At 45.0% G+C, this 26,989-nt stretch overlaps 1 pseudogene; it reads left to right on the top strand.

Annotated features, from left to right (window-relative positions):
* The first annotated feature begins 18,021 nt into the window (after nt 1-18,021).
* Nucleotides 18,022-25,555, top strand: LOC126085613 (peptidoglycan recognition protein 1-like; annotated as a pseudogene).
* Nucleotides 25,556-26,989: the final 1,434 nt, after the last annotated feature.

Raw genomic sequence — 26,989 nt, 5'->3', positions numbered from 1 at the left:
CTCAGAGTAACAAAGCTGGTCTTCAGTGACGCAGAGATTTCATTACCTCACCCCTACTCCAGTAGTGGCACCTGCAACCCCCCACCAAACTGCAGCACGTGCAGGAACTACATGGGGCTGGGTGCCTCAGGCTTCCTATACCTCTCGAGAGGACATTTCTCTCTCTAGCTCCCAACGTTTCCCACGTGTTGACAGAACGACCTGGAGCCCAAGAAGGCAGAGTGCTCAGGCTGCCTGAGGAGGTGCAGATCACAGGCAGGGGCATCTGGGACACCTGTCCACACCTGGGGTGTCTGAATCCTGACAGGTGACTCAGGCCTCAGACCTGCAGGACTTTCCCTTCATGTCTCTGACTTTCTCCTAATGAGAAGCAGGCTGGAACAGCTCTGCCTTGTTCTTTGTGGAAGCCATATGGCTCAGAAGCAAGAGTACTGGGAGGCCCTTTTTGTCTAGGGTAGAGGCGAAGTAGGAGTCCCTGGGTAGTGGTGTTTGTTATGTGCAGGCCTGGCTAAGTGTTTAACTACTAGCAGCTCGACTACTGGCAGTTCGAACCAACTAAAAGCACCTAGAAGACAGGCCTGGCAACCTGCTTCTGAAAGGTCACAGCCTTGAAAGCCCTATGGAGCAGTTCTACTCTGCACACCTGGAGTCACCAGGAGTTAGTATCGACTTGGCAGCAACTAACAACAACAGAAGCAGAATGGGCCCCTGGGCCCCTGGGGGGCCTGAGTGAATTGGGCGACAAGGCAGGCAGCTCACTTTCCACAGAAGGCCACAGTCCTGACCTAGGAAACCAAACAATCACAGAAATCTGGTTGGAAGTTGACAAGGACCTTGAATGAGGTGGTGGCCGTGGATGGGAATCAGGGCTCTGTGGTCCTACCTCCACTGCCGAATTCACTGACTAGATGCTTGTCTTTTCCACAAAAGCAGATAAAAGTTCCTCTTTGATAACTATCCAACTTTTTGAATCCAAGAAATCTAGAAAGGAGAGATTTAACCTCATCACACTCTAAGACAGATATCTTAATACTGCTTTATTACAGAACAATACCTCTTATTCCTCCTTATACCTTAGAATTCCAGTGTTGCCAGGCTCCAGGGAGGCATCTAGATGCCCTCCCTGCCACTTTTTCCTCTTCCTGTTCTCCCCTTGGGGATCCAAGGTCTTCATTTAGTGAAGATGCTGGAGATGGGCAAGGAGAGACTTTACATTCTGAATTTTCAACTTCACAATATATATATATATTTTTTTCCTGAGGGACATAAGACTCAGGAGGTTCTGGTTCAGGGCAGGATGGTCTCTTCATCACACCACAGCTCCAAGAAGCTGTAGATACTGTCCCCACACACGGCGCTGGCTTGCACAGCAATAGCCCTGAGCCCACAGGGGTATATGGGAGACACAGAGTTTGTGTTGGTCCCAGGGAAGCAAGACAGCAGCCATGCTGTGGTCCCAGGTGGACTTCATCTCCCTTCTTAAAGATGTCTTCTTTCTGTCTCTCCTATCCCAGCTGGTCTCACCTGTGATCCCACCTGTACTTGCTGTAGTGAGGGAGTTTGGGGCTCACGAAAACGATATGACCAGGAGATAGCAGTGTTGCACAAAAAGCTATTAATTGGGGCGGGCACATTGATAGCCACGTGCTGGGGGTGACCCACCACAGCAGGAGGTCTGCCAGAGGCTAGTGGTGCAGGGGGTCAGCCACAAGGGGAAGAGCACAAGGAAACTCCTGGGGAAGAGGAGAAGGGGGGATCACATGCCTGGGTGGTATCTTTCTGCAACAAGATGGAGAATCTCTGACTCAGAGAACTCCAAAGGATACCAGCATTTGGGATCATAACCACAGGGTTTTATCTTTCTTAAGGCAATACAGGAAACACAGAAACAATAACAGAAAAATAGATTTTAAAAATAGGATTAGAAGAGGCAGGGCCAAGATGGCGGAATAGACAGACGCTTCCATCGAGCCCTCTTTACCACAAAGACCCAAAAAAACAAGTGAAACGAGTATTTTTGTGACAAGCTGGGAGCCCTGAGCTTCAAAGGCAAGCTTAGACAACGAACTGAGGGGCAGGGGAAGGAAGAGCCGGTTCAGAAGCGGAGAGGAGTTGCCAGACCTGAATCGCAGGGAGCCCTCAGGCACCATTCTCGGAGAGGCTGCTGTGGCAGCAGGCTGGTCCTAGCGTTGGGCCGCAGTTTCCTCAGGGAGAAGCAGCCAGCCACACAGCCCACTCACACCTCCAGAACCTGAGCAGAAGGGCGCTCTCAACAAAAGCTAAGTACTTGCGGATATTTTACCGCACCCCCCACCAACCCCAAGCCAGCTTTAGTGGCTGAATCCCTAGGCCTGAGATAGACCCTGGTGAGCATCTACAGCCATCCTCCCGGCCTTGGGGAAAGAAAAAATTTGGAACTGGGGGGAAAAGATAATTTGCTAGCTCCATTAACTGGGAAAGCTCAGGACAGAAGCGGCTCCTGTCCAGGCATAAACCGTCCGTGGACCTTGAGCACCTTTCCTTTCTGCATGGACCTGTGTGGGCCTATTTTGGGAGAATAGGCCCTTGTTGGCAAACTCCGACCATTTCAGCTGTGCAGTGGAGAGGTGGGTGTTTCACATTGCTTTGCCTATTAAACAAGGTCCTCACCTACCCACATCATGGACCTAAGGACTGGTAGCTCCACGCAGGTCACGCAGCCACCCGCAACAGAGGTCCAAAGATAGCTGGTACCTCCTAGTCCTTACAACCAAAAACTTGGGGTGCCCATGGTCCCTCTGCAGAATCCACCCACCAGCAGCTCTAGGGAACAGAGACGCGATTCCCTTAGGGACACTTGGGGGTTGGTTCTCAGCCCCCTGCCTTGTTCAGAGCGTGACCCCCCTGCTGCAATCAGATACCAGTATATACGCCAATCACCCCTGCCCCTCTAAGACTGTAGGACAGAGCCTATACTACACACTTGATGATCAGCTACCTGGAAACCTGAGCTGGATTCATACAAGAAAACTGAATGGGCTCCTAGACTGACGTACTTCATAACAGCTCTAGCCAGCTGGGGACAGGACACCAGAGCTCCAAAGGCGAAAATAATCAAGCTAGCTCACTCAAGCAACCTATAGGGGTATACCAAAACAAACAAAGCAAGCAGCTACGACACAGTAAACAAGCATAAACTAATACGATAACTTATAGATGGCTTGGAGACAACAGTCAAGATCAAGTCACATAAAGAAACAGTCCATGATCATCTCAACAGGCTCTCAAAACAAAGAATCCAGGGATCTTCTAGATGAAAGTGCATTCCTGGAATTACCAGACGCAGAATACAAAAGTTTAATATACAGAACCCTTCAAGACATCAGGAAGGAAATGAGGCAATATGCAGAACAAGACAAGGAACACACAGATAAAGCAACTGAAGAAACTAGAAAGATTATTCAGGAACATAATGAAAAGCTTAATAAGCTGGAAAAATCCATAGAGAGCAATCAGAAATTCAGAAGATTAACAATAAAATTACACAATTAGACAACTCAATAGAAAGTCAAAGGAGCAGAATTGAGCAAGTAGAAGCTAGAATTTCTGAACTTGAAGATATATCACTTGGCACTAATATATTTGAAGAAAAATCAGATAAAAGAATTAAAAAAAAATGAAGAAACCTTAAAAATCATGTGGGACTCTATCAAGAGAATAACCTACGAGTGATTGGAGTACCAGAACAGGGAGGGATAACAGAAAATACAGAGAGAAGTGTTGAAGATTTGTTGGCAGAAAACTTCCCTGATATTGTGAAAGATGAGAAGATAGCTATCCAAGATACTCATCGAACTTGACATAAGGTAGATATTAAAAGAAAGTCACAAAGACATATTATAATCAAGGTTGCCAAAACCAAAGATAAAGAGAGAATTATAAAAGCAGCGAGGGATAAACGAAAAGTCACCTGCAAAGGAGAGCCGATAAGAATAAGCTCGGACTACTCGGCAGAAATCATGCAGGCAAGAAGGCAATGGGATGACATACTTAAAAAATATAAGGAGAAAAATTGCCTGCCAAGAATCATGTATCCAGCAAAACTGTCTCTTAAATATGAAGGTGAAATTAAGACATTTCCAGATAAACACAAGCTTAGGGAATTTGTAAAAACCAAACCAAAACTACAAGAAATAATAAAGGGAGTTCTTTGGTTAGAAAATCAATAATATCAGGTATCAACCCAAGACTAGAACACTGGGCAGAGCAACTAGAAGTCAACCCAGACAGGGAAATCCAAAAAAAAAAAAAAGCAAGATTATTAAAAAAAAAAAGCCCCAAACAGGGTAACAGCGATGTTATTATGTAAAAGAAGACAACATTAAAATAATAAAGAGGGACTAAATGTAATCATACACCTTCCATATGGAGAGGAAGATATGGTCACACAAAGAAATAAAAGTTGGTTTTAAATTTAGAAAAATAGGGGTAAATAATAAGGTAACCACAAAAGAGACAAACTATCCTACTCATCAAAATAAAATACAAGGGAAAAATAGAGACTCAGCAGAAACAAAATCAACAACAACAAATATGAGGAAAGGACAATATATAAAGAAAATCTACTCCAAACAACCCAATCAAGAAGTGGGCAAAGGATATGAACATGCACTTCACTAAAGAAGATATTCAGGCAGCTAACACATACATGAGAAAATGCTCTCGATCATTAGCCATTTAGAAATGCAAATTAAAACTACGATGAGATTCCATCTCACTCCAAAAAGGCTGGCATTAATCCAAAAAACACAAAATAATAAATGCTGGAGAGGCTGCGGAGAGATTGGAACTCTCATACACTGCTGGTGGGAATGTAAAATGGTACAACCACTTTGGAAATCTATCTGGCGTTTTCTTAAAAAGTTAGAAATAGAACTACCATACAACCCAGAAATCCCACTCCTCGGAATATACCCTAGAGAAATAAGAGCCTTTACACGAACAGATATATGCACACCCATGTTTATTGCAGCTCTGTTTACAATAGCAAAAAGATGGAAGCAACCAAGGTGTCCATCAATAGATGAATGGTTAAATAAATTGTGGTATATTCAAACAATGGAATACTACGAATCGATAAAGAACAGTGAGGAATCTGTGAAACATTTCATAACATGGAGGAACCTGGAAGGCATTATGCCGAGTGAAATCAGTCAGAGGCAAAAGGACAAATATTGTATAAGACCACTATTATAAGATCTTGAGAAATAGTATAAACTGAGAAGAACACATACTTTTGTGGTTATGAGGTGGGGAGGGAGGGAGGATGGGAGAGGGTTATTTACTGATTACTTAGTAGATAAGAACTACTTTAGGTGAAGGGAAGGACAATACTCAATACACGGAAGGTCAGCTCAACTGGACTGGACCAAAAGCAAAGAAGTTTCCGGGGTAAACTGAATGCTTCAAAGGTCAGCGGAGCAAGGGTGGGGGTTTGGGACTACGGCTTAAGGGGACTTCTAAGTCAATCGGCAAAATAATTCTATTATGAAAACATTCTGCATCCTACTTTGAAATGTGGCGTCTGGGGTCTTAAATGCTAACAAGCGGCCATCTAAGATGCATCAATTGGTCTCAACTCACCTGGATCAAAGGAGAATGAAGAACACCAAGGTCACATGATAACTATGAGCCCAAGAGACAGAAAGGGCCACATGAACTAGAGACTTACATCATCCTGAGACCAGAAGGACTAGATGGTGCCCGGCCACAACCGATGACTGCCCTGACAGGGAGCACAACAGAGAACCCCTGAGGGAGCAGGAGAGCAGTGGGATGCAGATCCCAAATTCTCATAAAAAGACCATACTTAATGGTCTGACTGAGACTAGAGGAATCCCGGCGGTCATGGTCCCCAGACCTTCTGTTGGCCCAGGACAGGAACCATTCCCGAAGACAACTCATCAGACATGGAAGGGACTGGACAATGGGTTGGAGAGAGATGCTGACGAAGAGTGAGCTACTTGTATCAGGTGGACACTTGAGACTGTGTTGGCATCTCCTGTCTGGAGGGGAGATAGGAGGGTAGAGAGGGTTAGAAACTGGAAAAATTGTCACGAAAGGAGAGACTGGAAGGGCTGACTCATTAGGGGGAGAGCAAGTGGGAGTACGGAGTAAGGTGTATATAAGCTTATATGTGACAGACTGACTTGATTTGTAAACGTTCACTTAAAGCTCAATAAAAATTATTAAAAAAAAAAAACCAAAAACCAGTTGAACAGTTGCCATCAAGTCGATTCCAACTCATGGCGAGCCCATGTGTGCCTCTGCTCCATAGGGTTTTCAGTGGCTGATGTTTTGGAAATAGATTGCTAGGCCTTTGTTCTGAAGCACCTTTGGGTAGACTTGAACCTCCAACCTTTTGGTTGGCAACTGAGCACATTAACCATTTATGCAATGGTCAGCACAATGCATATAAATAAAATTGAAGATTCAGTCTACATTTAAGGCATTAGATTTTGAACAATTGCACAAGGAGACAAAATTATCTTTAAGTAGAAAATCGGCTTTGATTCCAGAAAGTAATCAATAAAGCTTAGTGCAGGATGTGATCCAGCACTCTGACTCTGACACAGATCAGCAGATGACTCAACACTCAGAAGACAGGAAGAAACACAAACACAAACAGAACAACCCAGACCAAGTGTTCCCTGGATACATTTATCAAAATACTAATGCTATCTACTGATAGTATCTAAACCACTCTGTTGTGTGTCTTGGCTTTGTTATATGTAACATTAAATATATATATATATATATATATATATATATATATATATATATATATATAAAGAAAATCTACTCAGCACATAAAATCAAGAGGGAAAAAGAAACTGTCAACCCACGAAAAAAGATATCAAAATGACAGCACTAAATTCATATGTAAACGGACTAAATGCACCAATAAAAAGACAGAGAGTGACAGAATGGATTTAAAACACAAGACCCGTTTATATGCTGCCTACAAGAGACACACCTTAGACTTAGAGACACAAACAAACTAAAACTCAAAGGACAGAAAAAAATATATCAAGCAAACAACAATCAAAAAAGAGCAGAAGTGGCAATATTAATTTCTGACAAAATAGACTTTAAAGTTAAATCCATCAGAAAGGATAAGGAAGGACACTATATAATGATTAAAGGAACAATACACCAAGAAGATACAACCATATTAAATATTTTTGCACCCAATGACAGGGCTGCAAGATACATAAGACAAACTCTATCAGCATTGAAAAGTGAGATGGACAGCTCCACAATAATAGTAGGAGACTTCAACACACCACTTTTGGTGAAGGACAGGACATCCAGATAGAAGCTCAATAAAGACACAGAAGATCTAAATGCCACAATCAACCAACTTGACCTTGTAGACATATACAGAACACTCCACCCAACAGCAACCAACTATACTTTGTTTTCTAGTGCATATGGAACATTCTCTAGAATAGACCACATATTAGGTCATAAAGCAAGCCTTAGCAGAATCCAAAACATTGAAATATTGCAAAGCATCTTCTTGACCATAAGGCCATAAAAGTGGTAATCAATAACAGGAAAAGCAGGGAAAAGAAATCAAACACTTGGAAACTGAACAACACCCTGCTCAAAAAAGACTGGATTATAGAAGACATTAAGGATGGAATAAAGAAATTCAGAGAATCCAACGAGAATGAAAACACTTCCTATCAGAACCTTTGGGACACAGCAAAAGCGGTGCTCAGGGGCCAATTTATATCAATAAATGCACACATCCAAAAAGAAGAAAGGGCCAAAATCAAAGAATTATCCCTACAACTTGAACAAATAGAAAGAGAGCAACAAAAGAAACCCACAGGCACCAAAAGAAAACAAATAATAAAAATTAGAGCTGAACTAAATGAAATAGAAAACAGAAAAACAATTGAAAGAATTAACAAGACCAAAAGCTGGGTTTTTGAAAAAATCAACAAAATTGATAAACCACTGGCCAAACTGACAAAAGAAAAACAGGAGAGGAAGCAAATAACCCGAATAAAAAATAAGAGGGGCGATATTACAACAGACCCAACTGAAATTAAAAGAATCATATCTGAGTACTATGAAAAACCACACTGAAACAAATTTGAAAACCTAGAAGAAATGGATGAATTCCTAGAAACACACTACCTACCTAAACTAACACAAACAGAGGTAGAACAACTAAATAGACCCATAACAAAAGAAGAGGTTGAAAAGGAAATAAAAAAACTCCCAACAAAAAAAAAAGCCCTTGTCCGGGTGGCTTCACTGCAGAGTTCTACCAAACTTTCAGAGGAGAGTTAACACCACTACTATTAAAGGTATTTCAGAGCATAGAAGAGGACAGGATACTACCAAGCTCGTTCTATGAAGCCACCATATCCCTGATACCGAAACCAGGTAAAGACACCACAAGAAAAGAAAATTATAGACCTATATCCCTCATGAATGTAGATGCAAAAATCTTCAACAAAATTCTAGCCAATAGAATTCAACAACATATGAAAAAAATAATTCACCATGACCAAGTGGGATTCATACCGGGTATGCAGGGATGGTTCAACATTAGACAAACAATTAATGTAATCCACCACATAAATAAAATAAAAGACAAGAATCACATGATTTTATCAATTGATGCAGAAAAGGCATTTGACAAAGTTCAACACTCATTCATGATAAAAACTCTCAGCAAAATAGGAATAGAAGGAAAATTCCTCAGCATAATAAAGGGCATTTATACAAAGCCAACAGCCAACATCACCATAAATGGAGAGTGCCTGAAAACATTCCCATTGAGATCGGGAATCAGAAAAGGATGCCCTTTATCACCGCTTTTATTCAACGTTGTGCTGGAAGTCCTAGCCAGAGCAACTAGGTTAGACAAAGAAATAAAGGGCACCCAGATTGGCAAGGAAGAAGTAAAAGTATATTTGCAGATGACATGATCTTATACACAGAAAACTCTAAGGAATCCTCCAGAAAACTACTGAAACTACAGCAGAATATTGGAATACAAGATAAACATACAAAAATCAGTTGGATTCCTCTACACCAACAAAAAGAACATCGAAGAGGAAATCACCAAATCAATGCCATTTACAGTAGCCTCCAAGAAGATAAAATATTTAGGAATAAATCTTACCAGAGATGTAAAAGACTTATACAATGAAAACTACAGTACACTTCTGCAAGAAACCAAGAGACTTACATAAGTGGAAGAGCATACCTTGCTCGTGGATAGGAAGACTTAACATCGTAAAAATGTCTATTCTACCAAAAGCAATCTATAGATACAATGCAATTCCGATCCAAATTCCAACTACATTTTTTAATGAGATGGAGAAACAAATCACCAACTTCATATGGAAGAGAAAGAAGCCCCGGATGTATAAGGCATTACTGAAAAAGAAGAACAAAGTGGGAGGCCTTACTTTACCTGATTTTAGAACCTATACTGCCACAGTAGTCAAAACAGCCTGGTACTGGTACAACAACAGATACATGGACCAATGGAACAGAATTCAGAATCCAGACATAAATCCATCCACATATGAGCAGTTGATATTTGACAAAGGCCCCAAAACAGTTAAACGGGGAAAAGACAGTCTTTTTAACAAATGGTGCTGGCATAACTGGATAGCCATCTGCAAAAAAAATGAAACAAGACCCATACCTCACACCATGCACAAAAACTAACTCAAAATGGATCAAAGACCTAAATATAAAATCTAAAACGATAAAGATCATAGAAGAAAAAATAGGGACAACGTTAGGAGCCCTAATACATGGCATAAACAGTATAGAAAACATTATAAAGAACATAGAAGAAAAATTAGATAACTGAGAGCTCCTAAAAATCAAACACTTATGCTCATGCAAAGACTTCACCAAAAGAGTAAAAAGACTACCTACAGACTGGGAAAAAGTTTTTAGCTATGACATTTCTGATCAGCGCCTGATCTCTAAAATCTACATGATACTGCAAAAACTCAACTGCAAAAAGACAAGTAACCCAATTAAAAAATGGGCAAAAGATATGAATAGACACTTCACTAAAGAAGACATTCAGGTAGCTAACAGATATATGAGGAAATGTTCACGATCATTAGCCCTTAGAGAAATGCAGATCAAAACTACAATGAGGTTTCATCTCACTCCAACAAGGCTGGCATTAATCCAAAAACACAAAATAATAGATGTTGGAGAGGCTGTGGAGAGACTGGAACACTTCTACACTGCTGGTGGGAATGTCAAATGGTACAACCACTTTGGAAATCGATCTGGCGCTTCCTTAAAAAGCTAGAAATAGAACTACCATACGATCCAGCAATCCCTCTCCTTGAAATATATCCTAGAGAAATAAGAACCTTTACACGAACAGATATATGCACACCCATGTTTATTGCAGCACTGTTTACAATAGCAAAAAGATGGAAGCAACCAAGGTGTCCATCAACGGATGAATGGATAAATAAATTATGGTGTATTCATACAATGGAATACTACGCATCGATAAAGAACAGTGAGGAATCTGTGAAACATTTCATAACATGGAGGAACCTGGAAGGCATTATGCTGAGTGAAATTAGTCAGCTGCAAAAGGACAAATATTGTATAAGACCACTATTATAAGAACTTGAGAAATAATTTAAACTGAGAAGAAAACATTCTTTTGTGGTTATGAGAGGGGGAGGGGGAGGGTAGGAGAGGGATATTCACTAATTAGATAGTAGATAAGAACTACTTTAGGTGAAGGGAAAGACAGCACCCAGTACAGGGGAGGTCAGAACAATTGGACTAAACCAAAAGCAAAGAAGTTTCCTGAATAAACTGAATGCTTTGAAGGCCAGCGTAGCAGGGGCAGGGGTCTGGGGACCATGGTTGCAGGGGACATCTAAGTTAATTGGCACAATAAAATCTATTAACAAAACATTCTGCATCCCACTTTGAAGAGTGGCGTCTCGGGTCTTAAACACTAGCAAGCAGCCATCTAAGATGCATCAATTGGTCTCAACTCACCTGGATCAAAGGAGAATGAAGAACACCAAGGACACAAGGCGATAAGAGACAGAAAGGGCCACGTGAACCAGAGGCTACATCATCCTGAAACCAGAAGAACTAGATGGTGCCCGCCTACAACTGATGACTGCTCTGACAGGGAACACAACAGAGAACCCCTGAGGGAGCAGGAGAGCAATGGGATGCAGACCCCAAATTCTCATAAGACCAGACTTAAGGGTCTGACTGAGACTAGAAGGACTCCCGTGGCCATGGCCCCCAGACCTTCTGTTGGCCCAGGACAGGAACCATTCCCAAAGCCAACTCTTCAGATATGGATTGGACTGGACAATGAGTTGGAGAGGGATGCTGGTGAGGAGTGAGCTTCTTGGATCAGGTGGATACTTGAGACTATGTTGGCATCTCCTGCCTGGAGGGGAGATGAGAGGTGGAGGGGGTTAGAAGCTGGCGAAATGGACACGAAAAGAGAGAGCGGAGGGAGAGAGCAGGCTGTCTCATTAGGGGGAGAGTAACTGGGAGTGTGTAGCAAGGTGTATATGGGTTTTTGTGTGAGAGACTGACTTGATTTGTAAACTTTCACTTAAAGCACAATAAAAATTATAAAATGAAAAAATAGGATTAGGAGGAAAAGGTTTTCAACATATTTGACAGACATAGGGTTGATATCCCTAGTATACAACAGCCCAACAGGAAATAAAGGAAATAGTTAATAGTAAGAGAAATGCAATCAGCCATAAATGTGTAAACAAACAAAAAATCACCTCTCTAATTCTTAGGGAAATGCAACTGAAACAATAATAAGACTCTATCCCTTGAACTTGAACTGGTGAAGCATTTTAATACTGATTACATTGCAAGAGAAGATAAATACTAAAACCTTTCTGGGATGGTATTTGGCAATATCTATGAAAATTTAAAGTGTAGCTCCATTTATTGACCTGGGTGCGGAATATATGGGTATATGCACCTAGTAAAAATTAATAGCACTCTCCACTTACACTTTGTGCATCTTTCTATGTGTACATTGTACTTTAATACTTTTAAAAATAACTGAGACACACACACAAAATTTTTTTTTATTGAACTTTGGATGAAGGTTTACAGAACAAACTAGTTTCTCATCAAACAGTATATGCATTATTCTAAGACATTGGTTAACAACCCCATGACATGTCAACACCCCCCTTTCTCAACCCTGGATTCCCTATTACCAGCTTTCCTCTTCCTTCCTGCCTTCCAGGCCCTGCCCCATGGCTGGTGCGCCCCTTTAGTCTTATTTTGTTCCACGGGCCTCTTCAATATTTGGCTGAAGGGTGAACCTCAGCAGTGGCCTCATTACTGAACTGAAAGGGTGTCAGGGGTCCATACTCTCAGGATATCTCCAGTCTCTGTCAGGCCAGCAAGTTCGGTCTTTCTTTTTGAGTTAGAATTTTGTTCTACATTTTTCTCCAGCTCTGTCTGGGACCCTTTATTGTGATCCCTGTCAGAGCAGTCAGTGGTGGTAGCCGGGCACCATTTCATTATACTAGACTCAGTCTGGTGGAGGCCGTGGTAGACAGATGCACAAAATATTTTAATGTATGGACCCAACAACTCAACAATCCTAGTTATGGGGCTCTTTTTTTTTATTTTGCAAATTAATAACAAAAAGACAAACAACCCAACAGAAAAATATGGGCAATGGCTATAAACACACGATTGACAGACGAGCAAATCAAAATGGGCAGCAAGCATAGAAAAATGCTCAATCTCCTGTGTGGTAAAAAAAAAAAAAAAAAGCCAATTAAGATTACAATGAGATATCACATTCTACCTACAAATTTAAGGAGTCCTAACACCCACTTTTTGGAGAGGGGCAGAGAGACTTTGTATACATTACTGGTGGAAACATTCATTGTTAACAGCCTTTTGGAGGAAAACAATCTGGTAATATCTATTAACATTCCAAACATGTATAGTCTCTGACCCAGAACATCTATATCTATAATCAATAAGTGCTCCACATGATTACCACAACCTCCACCAGACAGAGCCCAGAACAACTAGATGGTGCCTGGTTACCACTGCCAACTGCTCCGGCAGAGATCACAATACAGGGTCCTGGACAGAGCAGGAGAAAAATGTAGAACAAAATTCACAATTACAAAAAAAAAAGACCAGGCTTGCTGGTCTGACAGAGACTGGAGAAACCCCAAGAGTATGGCCCCTGGGCACTCTTTTACCTCAGTACTAAAGTCACTTCTGAGGTTCACCCTTCAGCCAAAGATTAGACAGGTCTATAGGGCCGAGAATAACACACATGAGGGACATGTTTCATAGTTCACAACAGCCCAAAAGCAAAGGTGAGAAGGCAGGAAGGAACAGGAAAACCATATGAATGGAAGCAGGGAACCTGGAGTGGAGAAGGGGAGAGTGTTGACATATCACAGGGTTGGCAACCAATGTCACAAAACATTTTGTGTATTAACTGTTTGTCTTAGTCAACTAGTGCTGTTATAACTGAAATACCACAAGTGGATGGCTTTAACAAAAAAAAAAAAAATTGTTCTCTTACAGCCTAATAGGCTGGAAGTCCAATTTAGGGCACCAGCTCCAAGGGAAGTCTTTCTCTCTTTGGGTTCTCGGGCAGGAAACCTGGGTCAAAGGGATGCGCATGCTCCCTGCTCTGCTTTCTTGGTGATAGGAGGTCCCCTTGTCTTTCTACCCAATTCTCTCTTTTATGTCTCAAAAGAGATTGACTCAAGATACAACCTAATATTGTAGATTGAGCCCTGACTCATTAATATAACTGCCTCTAACCCCACCTGATTAACATCATAGAGGTAGGATTTACAATGCATAGGAAAATCACATCAGATGACAAAATGGTGAACAATCACACAATACTGGAAATCATGGCCTAGCCAAATTGATACACATTTTGGGGGACACAATTCAATCCATAACACCGTTTAATGATGAACTAATTTGCTCTGTAAACGTTCACCTAAAGCACAATAATAATAAAAAAAAATAGACAACAGACAAAATAAATAAATAAATGCTCCAGCTTGTAAGGCTTTATGCCCAAGAATATTTTGTGCTTCATGGAAAGCCTTCAAAAAGGAAAAGATTACATAACTATGGTGAACTTATACCATGAAATATTGTGTAACTGCTTAGAAAGACTACATCTGTGGAAAGAGACAATGGATAAGCTCAATATCATCAGTCAGAACAAGACCAGGGGCTGACTGTTGATCAGACCATCAATTGCTCATATGCAAGTTCAAGTTGAAACTGAAGAAAATTAGAACAAGACCACGAGAGCCAAAGTATGACCTTGAGTATTTCCCACCTGAATTTAGAAACCGTTTCAGAATGGATTTGATGCCTTGAATACTAATGACCGAAGACCAGACGAGTTGTGGAATGACATCAAAGACATCATACATGAAGAAAGCAAGAGGTCATTAAAAAGACAGAAGAGAAAGAAAAGGCCAAAATGGATGTCAGAAGAGACTGGAAGTTGCCCTTGAATGTCAAGTAGATATAAAGCAAATGGAAGAAAAGGTTAAGTAAAAGAGCTGAACAGAAGGCTTCAAAGGGCGGCTCGAGAAGATAAAGTATTATTATGACATGTGCAAAAACCTGGAGTTGGAAAACCAAAAGGGAAGAACATGTTTGGTGTTTCTCAAGCTGAAAGAACTGAAGAAAAAATTCAAGCCTCGAGTTGCAATATTGAAGGATTCTACAGGGAAAATATTAAATGAAGCAGGAAACATCAAAAGAAGATGGAAGAAATACATAACCAAAAAGTTGACTGTCAAGTGTTTCAGGAGGTAGCATATGATCAGGAACCAATGGTACTGAAGGAAGAAGTCCAAGCTGCACTGAAGGCATTGGTGAAAAACAAGGCTCCAGGAACAGACAAGACACCAATTGAGACATTTCAACAAAAGGATGCAGCGCTGGAGGTGCTCACTCATCTATGCCAAGAAATTTCGAAGAGAGCTACCTGGCTAATTGACTGGAAGAAATCCATATTTATGCCAGTTTCTAAGAAATGTGATCCAACTGCATGTGGAAATTATTGAACGACATCATTAATATCACAGGCAAGTATAATTATGCTGAAGATCATTCAACAGCCGCTGCAGCAGTATATAGACAGGGAACTACCAGAAATTCAAGCCGGATTCAGAAGAGGACGTGGAACCAGGGATATCATTGTTGATGTCAGATAGATCCTGGTTGAAAGCAGAGAACACCAGAAGGACATTTACCTGTGCTTTACTGGCTATGCAAAGGCATTCGACTGTGTGGATCATAACAAATTATGGATAACATTGTGAAGCATGGGAATTTCAGAACACTTCATTGTGGTCATGAGGAACCTGTACATAGATCAAGAGGCAGTTGTTCAAATGGAACAAGGGAACACTGCTTGGTTTAAAGTCAGGAAAGGTGCGTGTGAGGGTTCTACCCTTTCACCACACTTATTCAATCTGTATGCTGAGCAAATAATCAGAGAAGGTGGACTACGTGAAAAAGAATGCAGCATCAGGATTGGAGGAAGACTCATTAACAAACTGTGTCATGCAGATGACACAACCTTGATTGCTGAAAGTGAAGAGGCTCACTGATGAAGATCAAAGACCACAGCCTTCATTTAGTATGGGTTACACCTCAACATAAAGAAAACAAAAATTCTCACAACTGAGCCAATAAGCAACAACATGATAAACAAAGAAAAGATTGAAGTTGTCAAGGATTTCATTTTTCTTGGATCCACAATCAACACCCATGGAAGCAGCAATCAAGAAATCAAAAGACGCATTGCATTGGGTAACTCTGCCGCAAAAGACCTCTTAAAGTGTTAAAAAAGCAAAAATGTCAACTTGAAGAATAAGGTGTGCCCAACCCAAGCCATGGTGTTTTCAATTGTCTCATATGCATGTGAAAGCTGGACAATGAAAAAAGAAGACGGAAGAAGAATTGACCTCTCTGCATTGTGGTGTTGGTGAAGAATATTGAATATACCATGGACTGCCAAAATAACAAACATATCTGTCTTGGAAGAAGTACAGCCAGAATGCTCCTTAGAAGCGAGTATGGTGAGACTACATCTCACAGTCTTTGGATATGTTATCAGGAGGGACCAGTTACTGGAGAAGGACATCATGCTTGGTAGAGAGTCTTCAGAATAGAGGAAGACCTTCATCGAGATGGATTGACACAGTGGCTGCAACAACGGCCTCAAGCATAGAAAAGATTGTGAGGATGGCGCAGGACCAGGCAGGGTTTCGTTCTTTTGTACGTAGGGTCACTATGAGTTGGAACTGACTCGATGGCACCTAACAAAAACAACACTTAGAAAAGTAGATTAAAATTAAATATGTAGACCTAGAGAGATGTCCATCAAATATTAGGTGACAAAAGGTAAATTGCAGAGCATGGTTCTGATTTTGTTTTTTTAAAAAAAGATATGTCCTTATATAAGTTTGTAGGAAGCAGGATATGGTTTAGAGCTTAATCTCTGACACCGGGAAGTCTGTAGCCACATCCTGGCTCCTCCATTTCCTCCCCTGGTGTGATAACCCTCTTGGCCTCAGTTTCCTTGAGTGTAAAAGGGGATTAATAATAACCTCTACCTCACAAGCTTGTTGTGAGCATGTGATGAGAGGTTTATACAAAGTGCTTAGAGATGCCGATGCCTGGTGCACCATTCCCTGCTAACATAAGTATGAGCATGATCTACGGGATCATGGAAAATACCATACAAGCAAACACACCGCACTGTTCTCATTGGTTACCTCAGGTGGGCGGGGCTAGAGGGGTGGGACACAAGTGATGAACATTTGTATCAATCCCACTTGTTACAGCTAGCATGTGTTACTTTTGTCATTTTCTTTAATCCACTAAAGTAGAAAGAAGAATAAATCAGTACTCCCTGATCTGGGACTCAGGGTCTGTATTCATCGTGGTGCTGCAGGAAGGACTGGGAAAGGGGGCCTGGGCGGGGCAGAAGCCCCAGGAAAGCCCTCTGCCCCAACAGATGATCCACCCCACTTGGTGGCCCTGGGCCAGTGGCTGTCCCTGTCCAGACCTGTTTCTCTCCCTGCAGAATGGAACTGCTAGTGGCTTAATACCAAAGACAGACTGGAGTTCGAGTCCCAGGGGTGCTGATGTGGCACTAAGTGACCCCACCCTTGTCAACCCCTTAAATCCCCACATCAACTCTATGAGTTGGACACTTTACTCTTATGCAGGTGGGGAAACTGAGGCACAGAAAGGTTAAGTCATTTAAGGGAGCTCACACAGTAGAAAGTGGCCCGATTCAAACACAGGCAGCCTGGCTCTGGACCACCAGGCTCTACTTCCTCCCCATCTCAGCATGTGACTTCTCCTCTGCCAACCTCAGTTTATCCAGCTACATAATGGGCTTCCCAATTCTCACCTCTTCAGTTTGCTGCAAGGGTTAAATGACATCAGGCTTGGACATGTCAGAAGTGTTTAGAAATGGGAGCCACTGTCACCTTAGCTCCCCTAGGAAAGAGTAGGGGATGTTCCAATGCCCTGGGCCTCTCTCTGTGGTAAGTTTTTGGTAATTGTCCAATCCATACCCATGGAAGAGAGAATAGAGGGTGGGAATCCAGGCCCTGGGTCTTCCAGAAACCACAGGGCAAAGTGACAAGAGGCCCGTGCGCTCCTCCCCATCCCCATTCCCACCTTGGGTGAGCGGCCCCCTGGCATTTTCATGGGCTCCTCCCTGCCCCCACACCCAGACCTGACCGCACCACATCCTATTCTGGCCCTGCCAGAGCAGAAAGTGGAGTCTGGTTCCAGGGTGACCTGATCCAGAACTCCCACCAGAGTGTGAAGCAAGACCCCCCTGCAGCCGGCTGCTCCACCTCAGCAGATGAAGGTGGCCAGGCCAGGGCAAGCTCCTGACCACCCCTGGGTGCCTTGCCCGCCATGTCCAGCAGCTGTACGCTGTTCACCTGTGCCCTCCTCGCTCTGGAGGCTGTTCAGCGTGCAGAGACCTCAGCCTGCTGGGTTCACATCATGTCCAGGAGCAAGTGGTGGTGGGGGGGCACAGCGTCCAAGTGCCGGCAGCGCCTGAGCTTGGCCGTGTGCCACGTGATAGTGTCAAACACAGCAGGTATCACCTGTGACACCCTCTGTCTCGTGTCAGCAGCAGGCCCTGGAAGTGCAGCATTGTCACATGTGGGAGAAAGGGTGGTGAGACAACGTGTGCTGCAAGTGAGTGCGGAGGCCGCTAGGCCCAGGCAAGGACCCCAGGCTGGGAGGGGGCTGGCATGGCGGAAAGGGTGTCAGCCAGGAAGCAGTAGAACCCAGTTCTAGGCCTGGTTCTGGAGCCTCCAGGCTGGCACCCTGGGCAGTTCACTCAACCTCCAGGGGCCTTGGTTGCTCCCCTGGGTGGTCACAAAGGACTGGGAACTGCAGGCAGCACAAAGACACCTGAGAGGGGGAAGAGACTGAAGTCCCAGCTCTGCCCTGCAGAGGAAGGGGCAGGGGTTTGCTTGCTTTAAAAAAAAAAATTGTGTTTTTGGTGAAAGTTTGCATAGTAAATTGAGTTCCCATCTGACAATTTCTATACAAATTGTTCAATGACATTAGCTACAATTTTCACAATGTATCAACATTCTCTTTGTGTTTTGGGTTGTTCCCTTTCCCTTGCTCTGGTTTCCCTGCCCCTTTATCTTCTCATTTTTGCTTTTCAGTAACTGTTGACCTTTGGGTCTCATACTGATGGTTTTTAAGTGGAGCACTGTATATATAAGTAATATCCTTTATTTTGCTTGCTACTCTGTTATTTTCTAAAAGATGATCTCAGGGGATACTTTTGGGTCAAGGTTTAAAGAGTATCTCAGGGAGGCTTCTGGGTCCAACTGGTACATGTAAGTCCGGCCTTTTTTTTTTTTTAATTTGTGTTTTTTCTCTCCTCCCATTTTTCTCCCATTCTATGCAGGAGCATCGATTGTGACCCTGGTTAGAACAGTCAGTAGTGGTAGCCAGGCATCATCTAGTTTTTCTGGTCTCATGGTACATGAGGCCATGGCTTTTGTAGGCTATTAGCCATGGAGACTTGTTTCTTCTGTAAGGCTTTTTTTCCTTCTTACTCTTTTGTTCCATGATGAGTAGAGTTCAATAGCTGTCTCTTAGATGCCCCTCACAAGCTTTTAAGAACTCAGACACTACTCACTTCACTAGGATGCATGCGCGAACTTGGGGAACTATATTATGCCAAATGACTGCATTGTCCCATGAGACTAAGGTCCTAACCCTTCGAACCTAGAAAACCAATCTTGCAAGGAATTTGGTTACATGTGACAAATTTCTGTAATTGTGTCTTCTACGAATATATGTGCCTGCACACACATATCTGTACTTACACGTATAGATAGATATTTCTATCTGTGCACACGTATGTACCCACTTGTACCTGCCTATATACCTATACGCCTATACACATACATATGTGACCATACACTTGTTTTTTGTTATTGTTGGTGCTGCAAAATTATATATGTCAAATTCTTTAGTTCAAGCATCCTATTGTCTTGAGCGCTTCTCAGTGACATCATTCACTTTGGCCAAGCTGTGGTCACTACATCCACATTCAATGCCACTTTCCCTGTCACCAAAAACAGCAAGTGTCTATGATCTGGACTGTGATTCCCTGTCTTAGTCATCTAGTGCAGCTATAACAGAAATACCGCAAGTGGATGGCTTTAACAAAGAGAAATTAATTTTCTCACAGTCTAGAAAGCTAGAAGTCCAAATTCAGGGATCAGCTCCAGGGGAAGGCTTTCTCTCTCTGTTGGCTCTGGAGGAGAGGCCTTGTCATCAATCTTCCTCTGGACTAGGAGCTTCTCCATGCAGGAACTCCAGGTCCAAAAGATGAGCTCTGCTCCCGGCACGGCTTTCTTGGTGGTACGGGGTCCCCATGTCTCTCTGCTTGCTTCTGTCTTTTATATCTCAAGAGAGATTGCCTTAAGACACTATCTAATCTTATAAAAAAAAATCTTATAGATCTTATCAATATAACTGTCACTTATCCATCTCATTACATCATAGTGATAGGATTTATAACACATAGGGAAATCACATCAGATGACAAAACGCTAGACAATCATACAATACTGGGAATCATGACCTAGCCATGTTGACAGCTATTTTGGGGAACACAATTCAATCCATGACATTCCCCCTCCCCTCCCACCTCTCCTTGGTAAACACTAGTGAACACTGGTCTTTTTATATATGTCTATTCTCATATTCTTATAAGAGGGGAATCATACAATATTTGTCCTTATTTGACTGACTTATTTCACTTCACATTATGTCCTCCAGGTTCATCCATGTTATAGGTTTCACAGACTTATCATTGCTTGTGTTGTATTCCATTTGCGGTATACTGAATTATGTGCTTAATATGGCCCTTCTAGCCACAGTCTTTGTAACTTCCACCAAATAACTGGGTGGGACTGTACAAAGGAAGTGCTTGTGGCCCACCAAGGGAATTGGATAGCTTGCTAATAATGTAAATAAAGTGCATGGTACCCTTGTGGGGGTGGGACCATGCAAATAAGTTGTATGGAACTCTAATGAGGGAGGGATTGGTCAGTTTTGCCACTGTTAGGCTTAAAAGAGAGCCAATTCACAAGCGGGGGGCGGGGGGACCGCACTACAATGAAAAAAGAAGAGCCAGGAGTGGAGCTCATCCTTTGGACCCAGGGTCCCTGCGCTAAGAGCCTCGTAGACTCAGAAGACAGAGAGAGCTGTAACACAGAAGACAATGAGAGACAGCAAGAAGCAGCAGCAGAGGCAGCAGGATCAGGAGACTGGCAGGAGATGGCTCAGTGGGCTTCCCAGCCCATGGAACGAGACAGCTGAGTGCCTTCAGGCTGAGGCCTGCTGGCAGAGTGGGGTGCCTCCAGACACCTAGCAGAGCTAGGCTTGCCAACCCACAGAGCAGGGCGAGAGAGCTCAGCACATTTGAATCAATGCTTACTGGTGGCGTGGGGTGCCTCCGGGCACTTATTGGCAGAGCTAAAGAGCTTTATAACACTTGCCTGAGCAGGGCAGAGGCCAGGCCAAGGAGCCAAGAGGCCAAGGGCCAGAGAGAGGCCTTCCCGCAGGCATGGCTGAGAACAGGCTGTCCTGACTGAAGAACTGTATCCTGAGTTGTTCCTGATCCTGATTTGTAATCTGTTACTTCCCTAATAAACTCCGTAATCATGAGTCAATCCCATAATCATTGTGTAAATGGTCTCAGAGGACAGAGGATTATTTGCGAAGTCTTGAAGGCTAATGTAATGTGTTCTGCTAACTTGCTTGGTGCCTGTTATGCCTTCTTTCTCTGTGGCCACTGCAACAAATGATCAAACCCAACAGAAAAGTGCCATGGGAGGGACAGTTGGTGCCAGAATTGGTAAAGATGGAGGAGAGAGGAGGCTTGTCTGACCTCCGCCTCATAGGAATCAGCCTTGGGCTGTTGATCTTGATTCTTCACACTTGTGAAGTTAGATGAGGTCAGACGCCCTCTGCCATGCCATTTTTATACCATTGTATGTATGTGCCACATTTTGCTTAACCATTCATTCGTCGATGGGCACTTAGGTTGTGTTCTTTTTTTTTTTTTGCTATTGTGAATAATGCTGCAGTGAACATAGGTGTGCCTGGAAGGAGCAGGTTTTACCTAAGACACTCAAAGGTGTCCCTTGATGCCTTTGTCAGGAGGCAGAAAACCAGGCTGATTAAGTGTGGGCTGGGCTCCAGCCCCAGCTCGGCTAATTGCTGGCTGAGTCCTGGCAGGTCACCCACTCACCTCTCTCAGCTTCAGCTCCCTCCCCTGCAAAGTTCCCAGGACGGTGGCCCACCTGATCATTAAATGAGCCAGTTCTTGCAAAGCACTTAGACACTGCCTGGCATACAGTACGACAGCCAGTCTGCATCCAGTGAGCTTCAGCTGACAGAGGACCCATCCTGTCAGAGTAGAACTGTGCTCCATAGGGTTTTCAAAGGCTGATTTTTTTTTGGCAGTAGATCTCCAGGCCTTTCTTCCGAGGCACCTCTAGGTAGACTTGAACCTCTAACTTCTCGGTTAGCAGGTGAGTCTTAACTGTTTGCAGCACCCAGGCACTCTGGCATATAGTAGGAGCCCCCAAAATACATGACTTATTGCTACTAGGCACCTGCTGTGTACCAGGCCACATGCCGGACACTGGGGTGGGGACACAGCCTTGAACAGTGTGAATCCAGCCCTAGTCCAATAAGAGACCAGCAGGGAGAAACAGGTGAGAAACAAGCAAAATCAACAGGATGGACTCAGATGGTGATAGACGTGAGGGAAAAAAGGAACAGGGTGATGTGAGAGTGACCTTGGGAGCTAGAACGGGACCCACACAGGCTCCTCTGGAAGAATGGGGTGAGGGAAGGCCTCCCTGAGAACGTGGCTTTGAGTTGGCCCTAGGGTAGGTAGCTGAGGGAAGAGTGTGGTAAGCAGGGGCACAGCAGGTAAGAGCAGGAGTCTGGATATTGCAAACAGTTCATAGCTCGACTACTAACTGAAAGGTTGGTGGTTCAAATCCATCCAAAGGTGCTTCGGAAGAAAAGCCTGGTGATCAGCTTCTGAAAGGTCACAGCCTGGAGCAGTTCTACTCAGACACACACGGGGTCGCCACAAGTCGGAATCAACTTGACCGCAGCTGGTTTGGTGTTTTGGGGCTTATAGCAGGTGCAAAGGCCGTGAGGCTGGAGTGGGCTGGTCATGTCTGAAAGGTAGAGGTGGGTATGGCTGGGAGTAGCTGGCGGGAGTGGTATGATGAGGAGGAAGAGGTTGGTAGGGACCAAATGGTGTAGGGTCTGTGGACCATGGTGAGGACTTATGGTTTTAATTCTTGAGAGGGTGAGCTGACTTAGGTTTTCACAGGCGCCCTCTGGTGGTCATGTGGGAGGTGAGAGCCCAAACACCGGCTAGGTGGTCAGATCTGCCTCTGGGGCCCACGCCCACCAGCTTCCCTTTCTGTGCAGTAGGCTGGGGACCTGCACAAGCGTTTGCACGGTGGGAGGGGAAGCTGGAACACTACAGGCTCCCAGACGTTGGTGAATATCATATTCACCTGGACAGTTTATTTAAAATGCAGGTTCCCTGGCCCCACCTCTAGGCGCTGGCTCAGTAGGGCTAAGGTGGGGCCCGGGAATCTGAAAACCCATCTCAGAGAAGTTCAGATGCCTCCAAGGGTATTCACAGCTCTTCCAGCTCAGGATTTTATCCTTCACAGCCGGTAGGAGAAATGAAGTCTTGATACATGCTACGATATGAATGGAGTTTGAAGGCATTATGCTGAGGGAAATAAGTCAATCAAAAAAGGGCTAATATTTTATGGCCTCACTTAAACAAAAAGACAAGAAAAGGCAAATATGTAGAGGCCAACTTTTCTTAGTGGTTACTACGGCTGGGAGGGAGGGGGAAAGGGAGGGTTATTGCCTATGGAGTACTGAGTTATGGTTTATGGTGATGGAAAAATCACATTGATTAAGGGTAGGATTGCATAGCCAGTTATTTTAAGTGTTGTCAGTAAATTGTACACCTGTAAAAAGGTGAGGTGGCCAAAGTTGTGTGATAGACATATTTACAACAATGACCAAAAAAGAAAAAAAGAGTAGCTACTGAGGCTGCTCATGCACAACCAACTACCTCATGGGATTTTGTTCCTTGGTTTGGAGGTTTAGAGTCATGGTTTCACGGGACATCCCAGTTAGCTGGGCTAATAACATGTTTAGTGCCTCTGTTTACCTCCTAGTACCTTGGGTAGTTCCTGGGATCCTAAGAGCTTGCAAGCAGCCTTCCAAGGCACAACAATTGCTGTCTACTTACCTGGAGCAACAGAGGAGGAAGGGGGGTCAGGAATAGGAGGAAAGGGAATGTGCAACCCTAACCCTTGAGGCCCCGATCCCATCACCCAGGTGGACCCAGAGGCCAGGAAGCAGGCTGGGGTAGGGGGGCAGAGCTTCTCAGTGAAGAGTTCCGGGTGATTTGACCTTGGGCAAGCCCCCTCACTTTCTGAGTCTCCTCTTCCTCAGCTTAACATGGGGATAACAACAGTACCTACCTTAGAGGGCAGCTGCGTGACGATTCAGCAAAATCAGAGCTGAACAAATCCTCCTGGAGGCAGGAAAGAGCAAGAAATATGACCATGTGGGTGGGAGTCAAGTCCTGGCTCTGCCCCTGCCTGGCTGTGTGACCTTGGGCAGGTGGCTTCAGCTCTCTGATTCTGTCTATAAATGGAGGCCGTAGTGACTGTGGGGATGAAATAAGGTGCATGTAGGGCTGTACTTGACACATGCAGGGACTCAAATGGCTACTGCCATTATTAGTAGGATGGAAGATTAGGGGATGTGAAGGGGGGTGCTGGGGAAATTGTGTGTGAGTGGCACGAACAGGGGGATGAATGGAGGAGGGGGATGGAGTCTTCCTCCAGGAAGCCCTCCTTGACCCCTAATTGTGCCCTCCCCACCCCCACAGCTTCCTGATTGGTGAAGAAAGGCTGTTGTACGAGGGCCAGGGCTGGAACATCAAGGGCGCCCACTCAGGACCCACTTGGAACCCCATGTTCATTGGCATCAGCTTCATGGGCACTTCATGGGTGAGTGACTGGGGCAGGGCAGGGGGTTGCCATGGGGCCTGGGGGGTGGCGGCAGCACGGGTGTTGGTGGAGAGGCTCTGCCACCTACAAGCTCTGCAACCTCTTCCTGAGCCTCCTTTCCTCGTTTGGATGGAAAAAAAAAAAAAAAAAAAAAAACCAAACCCAGTCCTGTCCAGTGGATTCCTACCCATAGCGGCCCTATAGGACAGAGTAGAACTGCCCCATAAGAGTTTCCAAGGAGCACCTGGTGGATTTGAACTGCTGACCCTTTTATTAGCAGCCTAGCACCTAAAAAAAAAAAAAAAAAAATTTTTTTTTTTTTTTTTTTTTAGGTGAGGTACCTAGGAAGTGCTTGTTAAATGTCAGCTATTATTTTGGGTGGGACCCAGAGGTCTGAGGCAGAAGAGGGGGAAGGAGCAATAACCATTATGATGCTTGCCGGGTGGGGGCTTACTCTGTGCCAGGCACAGATGAGGAAACTGAGGCACAGAAAGGGTAAATCACTGTTAGGGAGTGGCAGAGCCCTAATCTGGGCCCTGATTCCAAACGCCCCCCGGAAACACACACACACACACACACACACTGAGCCTCCACCCTCCATGGAAACGCCGGCCTCACCCCTGCCTTTGCCTCCCCCAGAGCGGGTGCCCCCGGCCCGGGCACTCAGGGCGGCCCAGAATCTGCTGGCCTGCGGCGCGGCATCGGGTGCCCTGAGCCCCCGATACGAGGTCAAAGGACACCGGGATGTGCAGCAGGCGACGTCCCCGGGCGACCAGCTCTACATCATCCAGACTTGGCCACACTACCGCGAGTGAGGCCCTGCCTGCCCTGCCGTCTACCCCCTCCACCGCTCCTCTCCCCGCGCTGTCGGAAAGCCCACCCACTGTGTCCTCCTCCAATAAAGGTGCAGCTCAAACTGTGTTCTTCCTTGTACCGCCACGTGCCTCCCCTCCCTCTCTCCTGCCCACAAGACCGCAGCCCTGCCCCTGCCCCCAGCATGGTCCTCCAGGGTGCTCTCGGAACCCAGGGACCCGACCCTGAACCAAGACCCCGGAGATCCCAGCTCAGAAGCGACATCACAGCTCAGAACCCAGAGGTCTCAGGTCAGAGCCCAGGAATCTGCACCGAGTCGGCCGGCATCGGGAACAGCAGCTCGGGGTCCTCGGGCCCCTCCAGCACCAGGATGAGCAGGACCTCACACCTGGAGGCCCCCCAGTACCAGGAGGGGCGAGGCATCACACCTGGAGACTCCCCCAGCAGCAGGAAGGCGAGGGCCCACCTGGAAACCCCCTCAGCACCAGGTAGGAGGAGGTCTCATACCTGGAGACCGCCCCCCTCCCCCAGCAGCAGGAGGGCAGGTCTCACCCCTGGAGACCCTGAGCACCAGATCGGGGAGGCCTCATACCTGGTGACCCCCGCAAGCAGGTCTGGGGGGGCTGGAAGGCCACCCGGTCCCACCCCCACGCAGTACCCCAGCGGGAGTTGAGTGAGTGGTGGGGTAGCACTCCCTGTGCTGTCACAACCAAGTGTCCAGCCGGTTCATGTATTCCTGCAAGGCTTTCAGGCCGGTGTCTATACCAGCCATGTGGGTCGCCTGGTGGTCTGAGCTGGTAGTCTGTGGGGGTAGGCATGAGGGTGGAGGGGGGCTGTGACGGCTCGGGGGGTCCATCCATGCCCAAGTGTGGGGGCTGCACAAGGTTGGTGCAGGATCTGTGTGTCTTTCAGATTCTTGTCCCAGAGGAGGCTGTGCTCTGTGTCTGGCTCTGAGCCGCCTGTTCCCGAGTGACCGACAGGGCTTCCCGAGTCTCCCCCTCCCGGAACCCAGGTCCCTCTTTCGGGAAGTTCGGCCTCGGGCGTCGCAGAGCAGACCCCCTGTGGCCGGGGTTCCCTCCGTGTGCATCGTCCTGGAGTGGGTCCAGGAGCGCGGACGGTGTTTCCATCGTGGTCTTGAGTGAAAACGGACATTTGGAAACGTCCGCATTGAGGCGCGAAGGAGACGATGACACCGGCTGCAGCGGGTCGGGCGGGGACGCGCGCAGACAGCGACCTTGCATGGTCCGTGTTAGGGGATAAAGCGAGTTATAAAGTAACATTTGGGGGCTCTTATATTTTTTGGGGGGGTGTTTGCTTTTCAACAGTAATATATCTATAGATGCACGGGTTTGTGCAGGGAATATGTTGAAACTATTGGTATCAAACGTCCACAGTACTTGTAAATTGTGAAAACATAGATAGGTCTCTCACCATTTCTTTATCTTCATGCTCCT

Source organism: Elephas maximus, chromosome 11 (genome assembly GCF_024166365.1).
Source record: "Elephas maximus indicus isolate mEleMax1 chromosome 11, mEleMax1 primary haplotype, whole genome shotgun sequence".
NCBI classification, from domain to species: Eukaryota; Metazoa; Chordata; class Mammalia; order Proboscidea; family Elephantidae; genus Elephas; species Elephas maximus.
The sequence above is the reverse complement of the archived record's forward strand: the minus strand, read 5'-3'. Positions and strand labels throughout refer to the sequence as shown.